Genomic DNA, 13,155 nt, shown 5'->3' with positions numbered 1-13,155 from the left:
CCACCCTCCAGGGCAACCACTGTTTTGGTTTCCGTCACTACATACTGGTTTTGTCTGATCTTGAACTTCATATAAATAGAAACATACAGTTACATAGAATTTTGTAATCTGTTTTAAACTGAGTAACATATGTGTACAATTTCCATTTCAGTAATATTTACCCACAACATCACTTTCAGTGGAAAAATAATATTGCTTTTTATACATGCACTGCACCATATTTATTTATTTAACCAGTTCCTATTGATGGAGATTTCGATTTGCTTTATTCTCTCTCTTCCTCTCTCCCTCCCTTTTTTCCCTCTTATTACAAACAACCCTATTATCAATATTATTATAGGTAAATCTTTGCATATGAGGTTTCATTGTTTCTGTAGGCTACATTCCTAGAAGTGAATTTGCTGTGTTGAATAAATGCCCATCTTAAGGGATGTTGCCAAATAGTCCCTAGAAAGATTGTCTTAGTTTATTTCTGTTTTTTTTTTTAATTTCAAAATATTACAGGGGTACAAATGTTTTTGGTAACATGTATTGATTTTGTTATGGGTCAGGGTTATAAGTGTGCGATCACTCAGATAGTGTTCATTGTATCTATTAGGTAGGTTTTCACCCATCCCCTCCTCCCTGCTTGATTTCCACTGAGGTTTACTTCCCTCTGTGCACATGTGTGCTCATCAGTTAGTTCCAATTTAATAGCGAGTACATGTGGTGTTTGTTTTTCCATTCTTTAGATACTTCACTTAGGATAATGGCTTCCAGTTCCATCCAAATTGTTGCAAAAGGCCTTAATTCATCTTTCTTCATGTGTGTGTAGTATTCCGTAATATACATATACCACATTTTGTTAATCCACTCATGAATTGATGGGCACTTGAGTTGATTCCACATCTTTGCAATTGTGAATTGTGCTGCAATAAACGTTCATGTGCAGGTATCTTTTTGATAAAATGACTTCTTTTTCCTTTGAGTAAATACCCAGTAGTGGGATTGTTGGTAGGTCTACTTTTAGTTCTTTGAAGATTCTCCATACTATTTTCCATAGAAGTTGTACTAATTTGAAGTCCCACCAACAGTGTATAAGCATTCCTTTCTCTCTGCATCCACACCAGCATCTATTGTTTTTGGACTTTTTAATCAAATCCATTCTAACTCAGGTAAGGTGATATCTCATCATGGTTTTAATTTGCATTCACCTGCTGGTTCGTGATTTTGAGCATTTTTTTCATATGTTTATTGGCCATTTGTCCATCTTCTTTTGAAAAGCTTCTGTTCACGTCTTTTGCCCACTTTTTTAATGGGGTTGTTTGTTTTTTTCTTGCTGATTTACTTGAGTTCTTTATAGATTCTGGTTATTAGCCCTTTATCAGATGTATAGCTTGTAAATATTTTCTCCCACTCTGTAGGTTTCCTATTTTCTCTGCTGCTTACTTCCTTAGCTGTGCAGAAACTTTTAAATGTAATCAAGTCCTACTTATTTATTTTTGTACTTGCCGTAATTGTCATTGGGGTCCTCTGTATAAATTCTTTGCCTAGGTTGAAATGTAGAAGAGTTTTTCCCACATTTTCTTCTAGAATTATTATGGTTTCATGCCTTACATTTAAGTCTTTTATCCATCTTGAATTAATTTTTGTGAGTGATGAGAGATATGGATCCTGTTTCATTCTCCTGCATGTGGCTATCCAATTTTCCCAGCACCGTTTATTGAGTAAGCCTTTTTTTCTGTCAGGTCCAGCCTCTTGGCAGACTGTTGTCCTGGTTCTTTGGCTCCTTGCTTGGAAAATTCGCAAGCAGGGCTGGTGTGATGAACCGACCACAGACAGGAAGGAATTCCACACAAACAATTTTTATTGCAGAAAAGAAGGGAGCTATGCAAAACGAGAGTACATTCCAGAGAGGAATGGGTCAGGCTCCACGAATGGAGAAAGCTGTTGAGGACTCCCAGATAATTTCCTTTTATTGGCCTAGTCTGGGGGAGGGCTTATGGGAGGTTTGGGATGTTACCAGATAATTAATATACACGATTGATAGGTGTTCTTATAACAAAGTTGCAGCTCCACAGATGTGTGTGCCTCAAAACCTCAAGTTCCTGCTCTTTGCAGTTGTTAGCTGTGTTTTCCTGCAGTCCCTTCTCCCCCTGCCCCTACCTGGTTTCTCCACTGCTAGGAACCACCCTCCTGGCCTGTATCTGCCATCTGCAGATTTGGTTCCTGCCTAACATTTTCCCTAATGTATATTGTTGTCTGCTTTGCCAATGATCATTTGGCTATATGTGGATGGTTGTATACCTGGGTTCTCTGTTCTGTTCTGTTGGTCTATGTCTCATTTTTGTGCCAATACCATGCTGTTTTGGTTACTATAGCCGTGTAGTATAGTTTGAAGTCTGGTAATATGACGCCACCAGATTTGTTCTTTTTGCTTAAGATTGCTTTGGTTATTCAGGCTCTTTTCTGGTTCCAAATGAAGTATAGAATTCTTTTTCCTAGATCTGTGAAATATGGTGTTGGTATTTTGATGGGGATCACATTGAATCTATTATTAATCACTTTGGGTAGTATGGACATTTTAACAGTGTTGATTCTACCAATCCACGAGCATAGTGTTATATGTTTTTTCATTTGTTTGTGTTGTCTGTGATTTCTGTCCTCAGTGTTTCATAGTTCTCTTTGTAGACATCTTTTACCTCCTTGGTTAAGTATATTCCTCAGTATTTTATTTTCTTTGTAGCTATTGTGAATGGTATTGAATCTTTGATTTGACTCTCAGCTTGACTGTTACTGGTGTATAGGAATGCTACTGATTTGCGTATATTGATTTTGTGACCTGAGATTGTGCTGAATTTATTTCTTAATTCCAAGAGTCTCTTAGAGGTGTCTTTGGGATTTTCTAGATATAAGATTATATCGTCAGCAAAAAGTGATAGTTTGACCTCCTCTTTACCAATTTGGGTACCCTTTATTTCTTTCTCTTGCCTAGTTGCTTTGGCTAGGACTTCCAGCACTATGTTGAATAGAAATGGTGACAGTGGGCACCCTTGTCTTGTTCCAGTTCTTAGTGGGAATGCTTTTAGCTTTTCCACATTCAGTATGATGTTGGTTGTGGTTTTGTCATATATGGCTTTTATAATCTTGGGATATGTTCCTTCTATGCCTAATTTGTCGAGGGTTTTTATCATGAAAGTGTGCTGAATTTTGTCAAATGCTCTTTCTGCATCTATAGAGATGATCATATGGTCTTTGTTTTTGCTTCTGTTTGTGTAGTGAATCATATTTATTGATGTGTGTATGTTGAACCATCCTTGCATCCCTGGGATGAAGCCCCCTTGATCATGGTGGATTATTTTTTTTTATGTGCCGTTGAATTCAGTTTGCTAGTATTTTATTGAGAGTTTTTGCATCTATATTCATAAGGGATATTGGTCTGTAGTTTTCTTTTTTTGTTGTGTCTTTTCCTGGCTTTGGCATCAAGGTGATACTGGCTTTGTAGAATGAATTGAGGAGAATTCCCTTCTTCTTAATGATATGGAACAGTTTCTGCAGTATAAATATCAGCTCTTCTTTGTAGGTTTGGTAAAATTTGGCTGTGAATAGTCTGGTCTGTGGCTTTTATTTGTTGGAAGATTTTTTATCACTGCTTCAATCTTGTTGCTTGTTATTGGTCTGTTCAGGAGTTGTATTTCTTCCTGATTGAGTCTTGGGAAGTTGTGTGTTTCCAGGAATTTGTGCATTTCCTCTACATTTTCAAGTTTATGTGTGTAGACATTTTCATAGTATTCACAGATGGCATTTTGTATTTCTCTGCTATCAGTTATAATATCTTCTTTTTCATTTCTGATTGAGCTTATTTGGGTCTTTTCTCTTCTATTCCTGGTTAATCTAGCAAGAAGACTATCAATTTTGTTTATCTTTTCAAAGAACCAAGTTTTCATTTCATTGATCCTTTGTATTATTCTTTTGTTTTCCATTTCATTTAGTTCTGCTCTGATCTTAGTTATTTCTTTTCTTCTGCTGGCTTTGGGTTTCATTTCCTCTTTTCTTCTAGTTCCTTGAGACATGTTATAAGATTGTTAATTTGTCATCTTTCTGTCTCTTTGATGTAGTCATTTAAGGCTATGAATTTTCCCCTTAGGACTGCTTTCACTGAATCCCATATATTTTGATAGCTTGTGCCCCCTTTGTCATTCAGTTTGGGGAATCTTGATTTCCATCTTAATTTCATTATTGACCCAATAATTGTTCAGCAGCAGGTTGTTTAATTTCCATGACTTTGTGTAGAGTTGACTGTTTCCCTTGGAGTTGATTTCTAATTTTATTCCACTGTGGTCTGAAAAGATACATGGTATGATTTCTATATTTTTACTTTGTTGAGACATGTTTTGTGGCCTAAAATATTCTTTATCTTTGAGAATGTTCCATGTGCTGATGAGAAGAATGTATATTCAGTAGTTTTGGGGTAAAATATTCTGTAGATGTCTGTTAGGCCCATTTGTTCTAGAGTCCTATTTAAGTCCAGTGTTTATTTATTTATTTTCTGCTTGGGTGATCTGTCCAGTTCTGTCAGTGGCGTGTTGAAGTCCCTGGAAATTATGATGCTGCTGTTTATCTCTTTGCTTAGATCTAGTAGGGTTTGCTGTATGAATCTGGGCACTCCTGTGTTAGGTGCATAAATAGGATTGCTGTGTCTCATTGTTGAATTGCTCCCTTTACCAGTATATAATGACCATCTTTGTATTTTTTTACTATGGTTGATTTAAAGTTACTTTTATCTGATATAAGAATGGCTACACCTGCTTTCTTTTGGTTTCCATTTGGATGGAATATTTTTTTTCATCCCTTCCCCTTGAGTCTATATGAGTCCTTTTGGGTTAGATGTATTTCCTGGAGACAGCAGATACTGGGGTTGTATTTTATTTTATTTTCCTTTTTAAAAATTTTTTTATTACAGAATTTTATGAGGGTACAGATGTTTAGGTTATGTATGTTGCACTTGCCCCCCCCCCATGTATTTTATTTTTTTAAGAGACAGTGCCTTGCTCTTGCTCAGGCTGGTCTCAAACTCCTGACCTCAAGCAATCCTCCCGCCTCGGCCTCCCAGAGTGCTAGGATTACAGGTGTGAGCCACCATGCCAGGCCTTTCTTGGGTTATATTTTTTCATCCATTCAGCCTATGTCTCTTGAGTGGGGCATTCAGACCATTTGTGTTGATTGACAGAATTGATATGTGGGATGCTGTTCAATTCATCCTGTTGGGTATTACCCTATTGCTTTGTTTTACCTCGTGTGCTATTGTTTTATATGAACTCTGAGCTTTAGCTTTTGGGTGGTTTTACACTGATAGGTGTGTATTCTGCTGATCTGTGTGTAATGCAGTTCTGAGTATTTCCTGAAGGGCAGGTCTGGTCTTGACAGATTTCCTCAGTATTTGCTTGTCTGGAAAAGTCTTTATTTCTCCTTCATATATAAAACTTTGTTTTGCAAGATACAAAATTATAGGCTGGTAGTTGTTCTGTTTAAGAAGATGGAAGATGGGTCCCCAATCCCTTCTGGTGTACACGGTCTCAGTTGAGAAGTCTGCACTTAGCCTGATGGGTTTTCCTTTGTAAGTTGTTATACTTGATATGTTCACCTCATGGCTCACAGCAGTTCCTCTTTCATGTTGATTTTGGCCAGTTTGATGACTATGTGTCTTGGTGATTGCCTCTTTGCAATGTATCACCCAGGTGTTCATTGAGCTTCTTGTACCTGGATGTCTATATCTCTAGCAAGACCAGTGAAGTCTTCCTCAATTATTCCCTCAAATAGCTTTTCTAGCCCTTGTGTATTTTCTTCTTTACTCTCAGGGATGCCTATGATTCTTATATTTGACTGTTTTACATGATCCCATATTTCCTATAAGCTTTGTTCTTTCCCCTTAATTCTCTGTTCTTTATTTTTTACTGACTGAATTCATTCAAAAGAATTGTCTTCAATGTCTGAGGTTCTTTCTTCTGCCTGGTTTAGTCTATTCTTAAAACTTTCCACTGTGGTTTGTATTTTCTTAAATGAATTTTTCATTTCCAGAAGTTCTATTTTTTTTAATATGTTGATCTCTTTAATAAATTTTTCATTTATTTCCTGAATTGTTTTTCTGGTTTCTTTGAGTTGGTTTTCTATTTTCTCTTGGATTTCGTTGAGCTTCCTTACAATCCATATTTTGAATTCTTTATCTATGATTACAATATTTTCATTTTGGTTGGCATCCATTGCTAGAGAGTTGGTGTTCCCTTTTGGGGGTGTCCTTTTGCTTTGATTTTTCACACTTCCGGTGTTCTTTTGCTGATTCCTTCTCATCTGGAGCAGCTGTCACTTCTTGTTTTGGGATTTTGTTTTGTTTAGATGGGGCTTTTTTCTTCCCCCTCCCTCATAAGTGTATGTCTATAGATTATGTTGGGTAAAAACCTTTGGCTTTTCTTGTGGGTGCTTTGATGGCAATCTAGGTTATGGATGGATGCTTTGGTTATAGATATCCTTAGTGTGGTGATTTTCTCAGTTGATACTTGTTTGTAGGCTGTAGCAGTGGTGAGTTATGTGTGTGGGCAGATTCCCTGTCTCTCTTTGATGAGGGAGGATGGAGGTCCTTGAAATCTTTTCTCTTTCCCTGGCCCCATGCTCTTCTGAACCATGTGAACTGTATTGGCATGTCCAGTTTAATCTCTGAAATAGTAGATGGTGCTTGTGGGCAAGGATCAAACACAGCCTATATGCTGTGTAACTGCTGTAAAAGGCTGTGCAAATTGATTTCCCTATCAGTAGGTGGCACCTGTTATAAGGAATAGGCTGCTGTGTTGTTTTTGGGACCTGCAATGGCTCTAGTCCCTTAAGAGAAGCGCTCAAATGCTCCAAGTGGTGGGTGGGGCCCTGGAACTTCCAGGTGAGTCCTAATTCTCCACCACAGCAGAGGAAGGTGGGGGAGTGAGGCTGGGTGGGGCTGAGTCAGGTGAACCTGCCCTCAGGCTCCACCAAAGCTGGTAAGGTAGCTGTCTCACCAAGGGTCAAAGGTCCACTCCCGGGCCACCAGGGAGGGGCTGAAGTGGCCCCACCCAGCCAGAAAGTCTGCTTGTTGGGGAGGGGCCATCTAGATTCACAATCTGGCTGTTAGTAGCAGGTTTCGCTCTTCTCCTCTCTTCCCTGCTTCTCAGTCTCCCTCTGGCATCTGTCAGCAGACAGGAGCTCAAACTAGCTGAGCCGCCCAACAAGTGTGCTGGGACCCACTCTGCAACTCTCTTTTGAGTTCTTCCCATGTGGGCTCCTTTACTTCCCAAGGTTAGTTCACAAATCTCCCCTCTGTTCCCCTAAGCAACACAACCGAGTACTGGGGGTATGGGATCTGGCCTGCAGGCCTGTCCCCGGGTTCCTGAAGATCAATCCCTGACTGTTTCAGGGAGAAGCATGCTGGTCCTGAGTTGCCAAAGGGCTGTTCAGGCAGGTTTGATGTCCCTCTGCTTTGGGGTGTGTGCTGCTCTGATGGAGAAGCTAGGCGAGTAGCATGAGGGAGGGCCAGTGAGCAAGAAGCTCACAGTCTGAGCACCCCTTAGTCTGCTGCAGGTCTTTAAGAGGAAAGGTTGAGCCACACTCTCTGTGAAAGCCCCGGTGTGGTGGATGCACCAACAGAGGGGAAGAGCAGTTCCCGTGAGCCCCCTCCCAATTGTCTCTCTCAGCAGCCATGGGTGGAAGAGAGAAAGGAGAGGAAAAGAGTCTGAATGGAGGAAAGCTAGCACTCTGGTCATTTCTGTCCCTCTCTCCAGAAGGCAGTCTGCCCAGAATGTCCAGGCTCTGGGGTCACACAGATCCCCCAGGACCCACTGGCCCCCTGTGTCTCCTGCAGTCTGGAATGGAGTTGGGAAATGTTTGTGTGGGAACAAGTGAGACAAAAACCGAGGGGTGAACCCCCTGGGGAGGACAAAGATGCATGGTGGGTGGAGACGCAATATGGTGTCTGCCGTCTTGGCTCGTGTCTGTGGTGACTGCAAGCGGCCCCAAGGGCAATAGCAGCCTGGTGCTTTGTCCTCAAGAAGCTTCCAGTTCACTGGTGGAAGCAGCTTTTTGGCTTTTGAGGGTAGAAGGGATCTCCAGCAGCTCAGGAGCCCATTGACGGCCAGAGATGTAGGGGAAAAAACTGCTCCACCTACCCTTCTCACTGGACGCCAACGCTCTCGAGGGTTGCTTTCTGCTGATATCTTCCTCCTTCTTGTTCTGCTTCTCAACTTCTTCCTGCGAAATCTATGGTAGGTTCTGGCACATTTCCCTTGAAATTACACCCAATCTATGTTTGCTTGCTTTTTCTTTTTCATCTAAAACTTTTCCTTCTTTCTGAGATGATCTGGCAGCTGGTGTCTCTGATCTGCCATCTTAAAAAAAAAAATGACTGTACTCTTATAGTGAATCTGTATTCTTGTTTTTATATCTTCTTCCCTTTCCTCCTATGGCAAATAAAACAATCGCTTTGTTTTGCAACACAAGTTCTCAGGAAGTCAAACTTCAGATGAGTCCTCAGTGGAAATTGCTGACTCTTCCTGTTCTGATATTCTCCCAGTGTAGTTACCAGAAAGATGTGACCTTCTCAGAGAAGCCATCCCCAGCAGGTTAGAAACATGATTGACAGTCTCTTTGAGGGCTTGGTGAGTATCCTTGAAGAAGCTTCATTTTTCTGGGACTCTAATACAGTATCATTATGCAATGTTCTTCTTGAATTCAGGCTTTAGCAGCTTCCTTTGTTGGGTGGTTCCACAGATTTTGATGATACTTTTTATGATCCCACAATCATATTTCATATGCACAAATTCTTATAGTAACAAGGAATAGTAATTATAATTACTGGGTTATTGAGAGCTTATTTTATGTCAAACTATGTGCTTTAGAATTTAGAGAGTTTAAGATTATTAGCCATTCATGTTTTTTGTTTTGAGATTTTCCTGTGCATTTATTTCTTGCCCATTTTTATAGTTACAATGTGTGTCTCTTTATTTATAAATTACATGGTAACAACCTATTCCTTTTACTTATATGTAAATTATTTTACTACACTAATAATATATTCTTTTATAAAATTAAAATACTGATAAGTGAGAGAATATATTCAGGGCACTTTAATCTATGCTTTCAGAAGAAAGAAAACAATAAAAATATTAAAAATTTTTAATAATCCACTCATGACTTGACAGGCACTTGGGTTGTTTCCACATCCTTGCAATAGTGAATTGTGCTGCCAAAAACATTTGGGTGCAGATGTCTTTATTATAGAATATCTTTTGCTCTTTTGGGTAGATGCCTACTAGTGCTGTTGCTGGATCAAATGGTATTTCTATTTTTAGCTCTTTGAGGTATCTCCAAATTCTTTTCCACGGAGGTTGGACTAATATGTATACAATGGAATATTACTCAATCATAAGAAACGACAGTGATCTAGCACCTCTTATATTTTTCTGGATTGAACTCGAGCCCATTATCCGAAGTGAGGTATCACAAGATCGGAAGAATGGGCTCTACTTGTACTTGCCATCAAATTGGCACTAACTGATTAACACTATGGTGCTCACATAGTAGTAATATTCTCCAGGGATTAGGGAGATGGGGAGGTAAACTCACAACTAAAAGACATGGGGAACATTGTAGAGGGGAAGGGCATGCCTCTAATCCTCGCTTGGGTGAGGCAAAGACATAAAATGTAACCAAAATGTTAGTACCCTCATAATACCCTGAAATAAAAATAAAAAATAAAAAATAAATAAATAAATTTTTAATTCTGGTAAGTAAAAGCAATAAAAAAATTTGATCACACATAAAGCCACAAACCAGAAGTAATTAAAGCTAACATTTAAGTATATCAATCCACATTCCTATCTGTGGCAATATGTATATGTATTTTAAAAACTGGATTGCATTATATATTTTCACACATTTATAAATATATTCAGGTAAAAATTCATGCTCATTGGAAGCATGTAAGCTCAAATATTACAGAAATATAAGGAATAAAAACTGGAAATCTGCTTTTGTCCTCATTCCCCTTAATCCTGTTCCCCTTTCTATAGGTAACCACTGTTGAAGGTTTGGTGTACCTTTCTGGATTTTTTTGTATGCATTTAATATATATTTATAGTTTTTAAAAGACACAAATGGGATCATACTTTACATGTGATTATGCAGTTGACTTATTTTGTTTAGCAGTATATTATGGAGCTCTTTCTATGGAAGTATTTTCTTTTTAAGGATTATATAATATTCCATAGTACAAACATTATACCATATTTTATTTAACTAATATTTTCAAGGTTTCAAATTTTTCATGATTATACACAATGCTGCAATGAACAACATTCTTGGATAATATTTTTGACTGCGTGTGTGAGTATTTCTGTAGGTTAGATTTCTAGAAGTAAAATTGCTGGCTCAAAGGATACTTTTATACTGTCTTTATAAAAACAGTTTACATGTCCTTGCAAAGTATATTAAGGTTTCCATTTCCTGGCACTCTTGTCAATATTGGGTACTGTTAATTCTTACCAATCTGATTATAATGGACTGTGTTGCTGTTCCCTATGCAGCATGAATTTCCCCTTATCCAGTAACAGCCCAATTTTGCTTTGGCAAAATAGTGCTACTGGCACTCTCAGTCTGCATGGGTAGGTGGACTGACTTCATCCCTTATTTCAAGGAACACACACACCCCAAGCAGGGCCAATCAGGTGCTATTTCCCTAGTATATAAATCTTGACAAAGTGTCACTAAGACTGAAGACAGGTGAAGTTCATTCATCCCAGTGGCATTGCCCAGATGAGACTGACTGTTACATCCCTGAATCTTCCCTGTTTCTTGTAGTTTCTGAGGCCCTTGAACTTCCCTGTCTCTTCTGTCAGGTATCTTCTATTCTTTCAAAAATTTTCCTTTTTTGCTTAAAGTGGTGTGGAAGATGAGTTGATTTATAGCTTGGCTGGAAAAAGCTCTATCTCTATCTCTGGGGGACTCCCAGATGCCTGGGCTTTACTCTTAGCTAAGATAAGCTAAACTAGTCTCATCCTTGTCAGCAGGGTTTATGATGTGCTATTTAAAGTCTGAAACTTGACTTTCAGTGTGACCCCCACAGTCAATTTCTTTACTGATAGTTTTTCAATGAGCCTAGCCTACCCAGCTAGAAAGCCTGGCTTGATTGTCTAGGCAGAGGGGCATATAAACCCCTCTGGAATTTCTGCTTTGAGCATTCACATAGCCAAGATTTCTTGCATGAATCTTGGCTGTTCAATCCAGACAAAAAGCACAAATAAAATCCAGTGACAATAAGGATGCTGGGAAGCTTGCACGTGGAAATCTCTTGGACTCTCAATGATTGCCTACATTTCTTTCTCTGGTTGTACCTTTAAATAAAAGCCTTATGTGATTATGCCCTGTGGAATCTGGTGAGTTCTTTCAGATACTCTTCTCAGTAAGGTCTTCCCTGACCACCCTTCCTCCACTGCCATTACTCTGCTCTTATTTCCTCCATGGTAATTATCATTGTACGTGAGAACTAAAAATAAAATCCTAAGTCTCCACCTGAATGTGAACATGGGATGCATGTAACGTATGTTCTGGCACATGTATTAGGAGCCCCGCCTTGTGCATATTCATAGCTCGTTCTATAACCTGTCCAATATGTATACTTAACCAATCCATTCAGCACATGTCACTCTTCCCTCCCTCAAAGTGTCTGCCTCCAGTTTCAGCTGGAGGCCCCCCTCCCAGCCTACAGGCTGTAACTCTTTTTTTTTATTATTAAAATTTTTAAAAGCGTGTCATCCGTGCGCAGGGGCCATGCTAATCTTCTCTGTATCGTTCCAATTTTAGTATATGTGCTGCCGAAGTGAGCACAGGCTGTAACTCTTTATGAGAAATAAAGTTCTTCTCTCCAAATTTATGAACTCTTATCTTTCCAGTTGACATATGTAATTATTTTATGTATTTTTTTTGCTTGAAACATATTTACATATGTTCTGAAATGTAAGCTCAGTGCAGGCTATATGTTTGTATTATTCACTGGTATATTTCAGGGACTAAAACAATGCAATAAATATTTGTTGAATGAATTAATGAAAGAAACTTTTCTCGTATAGTTTCTGGATTATGTGACATGCTTAGGAAGGTATTCTTCATCTTAAGAGTTCAAAAGGTAATCATTTAAAAAAAAGTAATCATTTATTTATTAACTTTCCTTGAAATCTTACTATATTTATCTAAAATTCCTAAATATTCTAAAAATATTATATCTTTAATATATCTAGAACTCATTTTTGGATTTGGTGTAAGGTAAGGGCTTAACATAGTTTTTTTGCATATGAAAGTCAATTGTCTTAATACCATTTATTGAATAGTTCAGTAATTTGAAAACCTACCTTTATCACTCTAAACTCCCATGATAGGTCAAGTTTAGGCTTCTCTTCTGTTACTTTTTTCTATTTGTCCATTTCTGCATCAATATCATATTTTTACTTATTGCAACTTTATAGTGTACTTTGATACATAGAAAGTCAAGTTTTTTCTCATTCTTTTGTTTCAAGATTTTCTTGGCTATTACTGTGCTGCTTCTCTTCCAGATGTACTTTAGAATTCCATAATACTGTTAAGATATTGGTAAAATTGCATTGCATTTATAGATTATTTGGGTAAGAAATGACATCTGTGTCATATTGAGGCTTCCCAAGTTATGGCTTTTTATTAATTTGACTTATAGAATTTTCCTATAATATCATATGGGCTTGGTACTTTTTTTATGATAGATCTTTGATGAACTTTTTTTTTCCTGTCATTTGTGGTCTGGTTAGGATTTTCTATCTTTTTTGGAGTCAATTTTGAAAACTTTTATTTTCCTAGGAAATCATCCATTTTATTGGTATGCAGGATACATTGCATTTTCTTCTATTTCTTGGTAATAATCCCTCCTCTCATCCCTAGCTTTTGAGTTTTCCTTCTTTTATCAGTTAGGATGACTTCAGTTGGAAATAACAGGAAATCATGATTTGAATTGGCTTAAACATTAAGGACATATATTATCTCACACAACAAAGAGTCCAGAGACAGAGTGTCTCTAATACATGAGGACTCTGGGTCCACCTGTCTGCAATTCTCTGCGCACTGCCCCTGAGCTAG

The sequence above is a fragment of the Propithecus coquereli genome, unplaced genomic scaffold (genome assembly GCF_000956105.1).
Source record: "Propithecus coquereli isolate 6110/MARCELLA unplaced genomic scaffold, Pcoq_1.0 Scaffold140, whole genome shotgun sequence".
Lineage (NCBI taxonomy): Eukaryota > Metazoa > Chordata > Mammalia > Primates > Indriidae > Propithecus > Propithecus coquereli.
Note: the sequence above shows the minus strand (reverse complement) of the source record.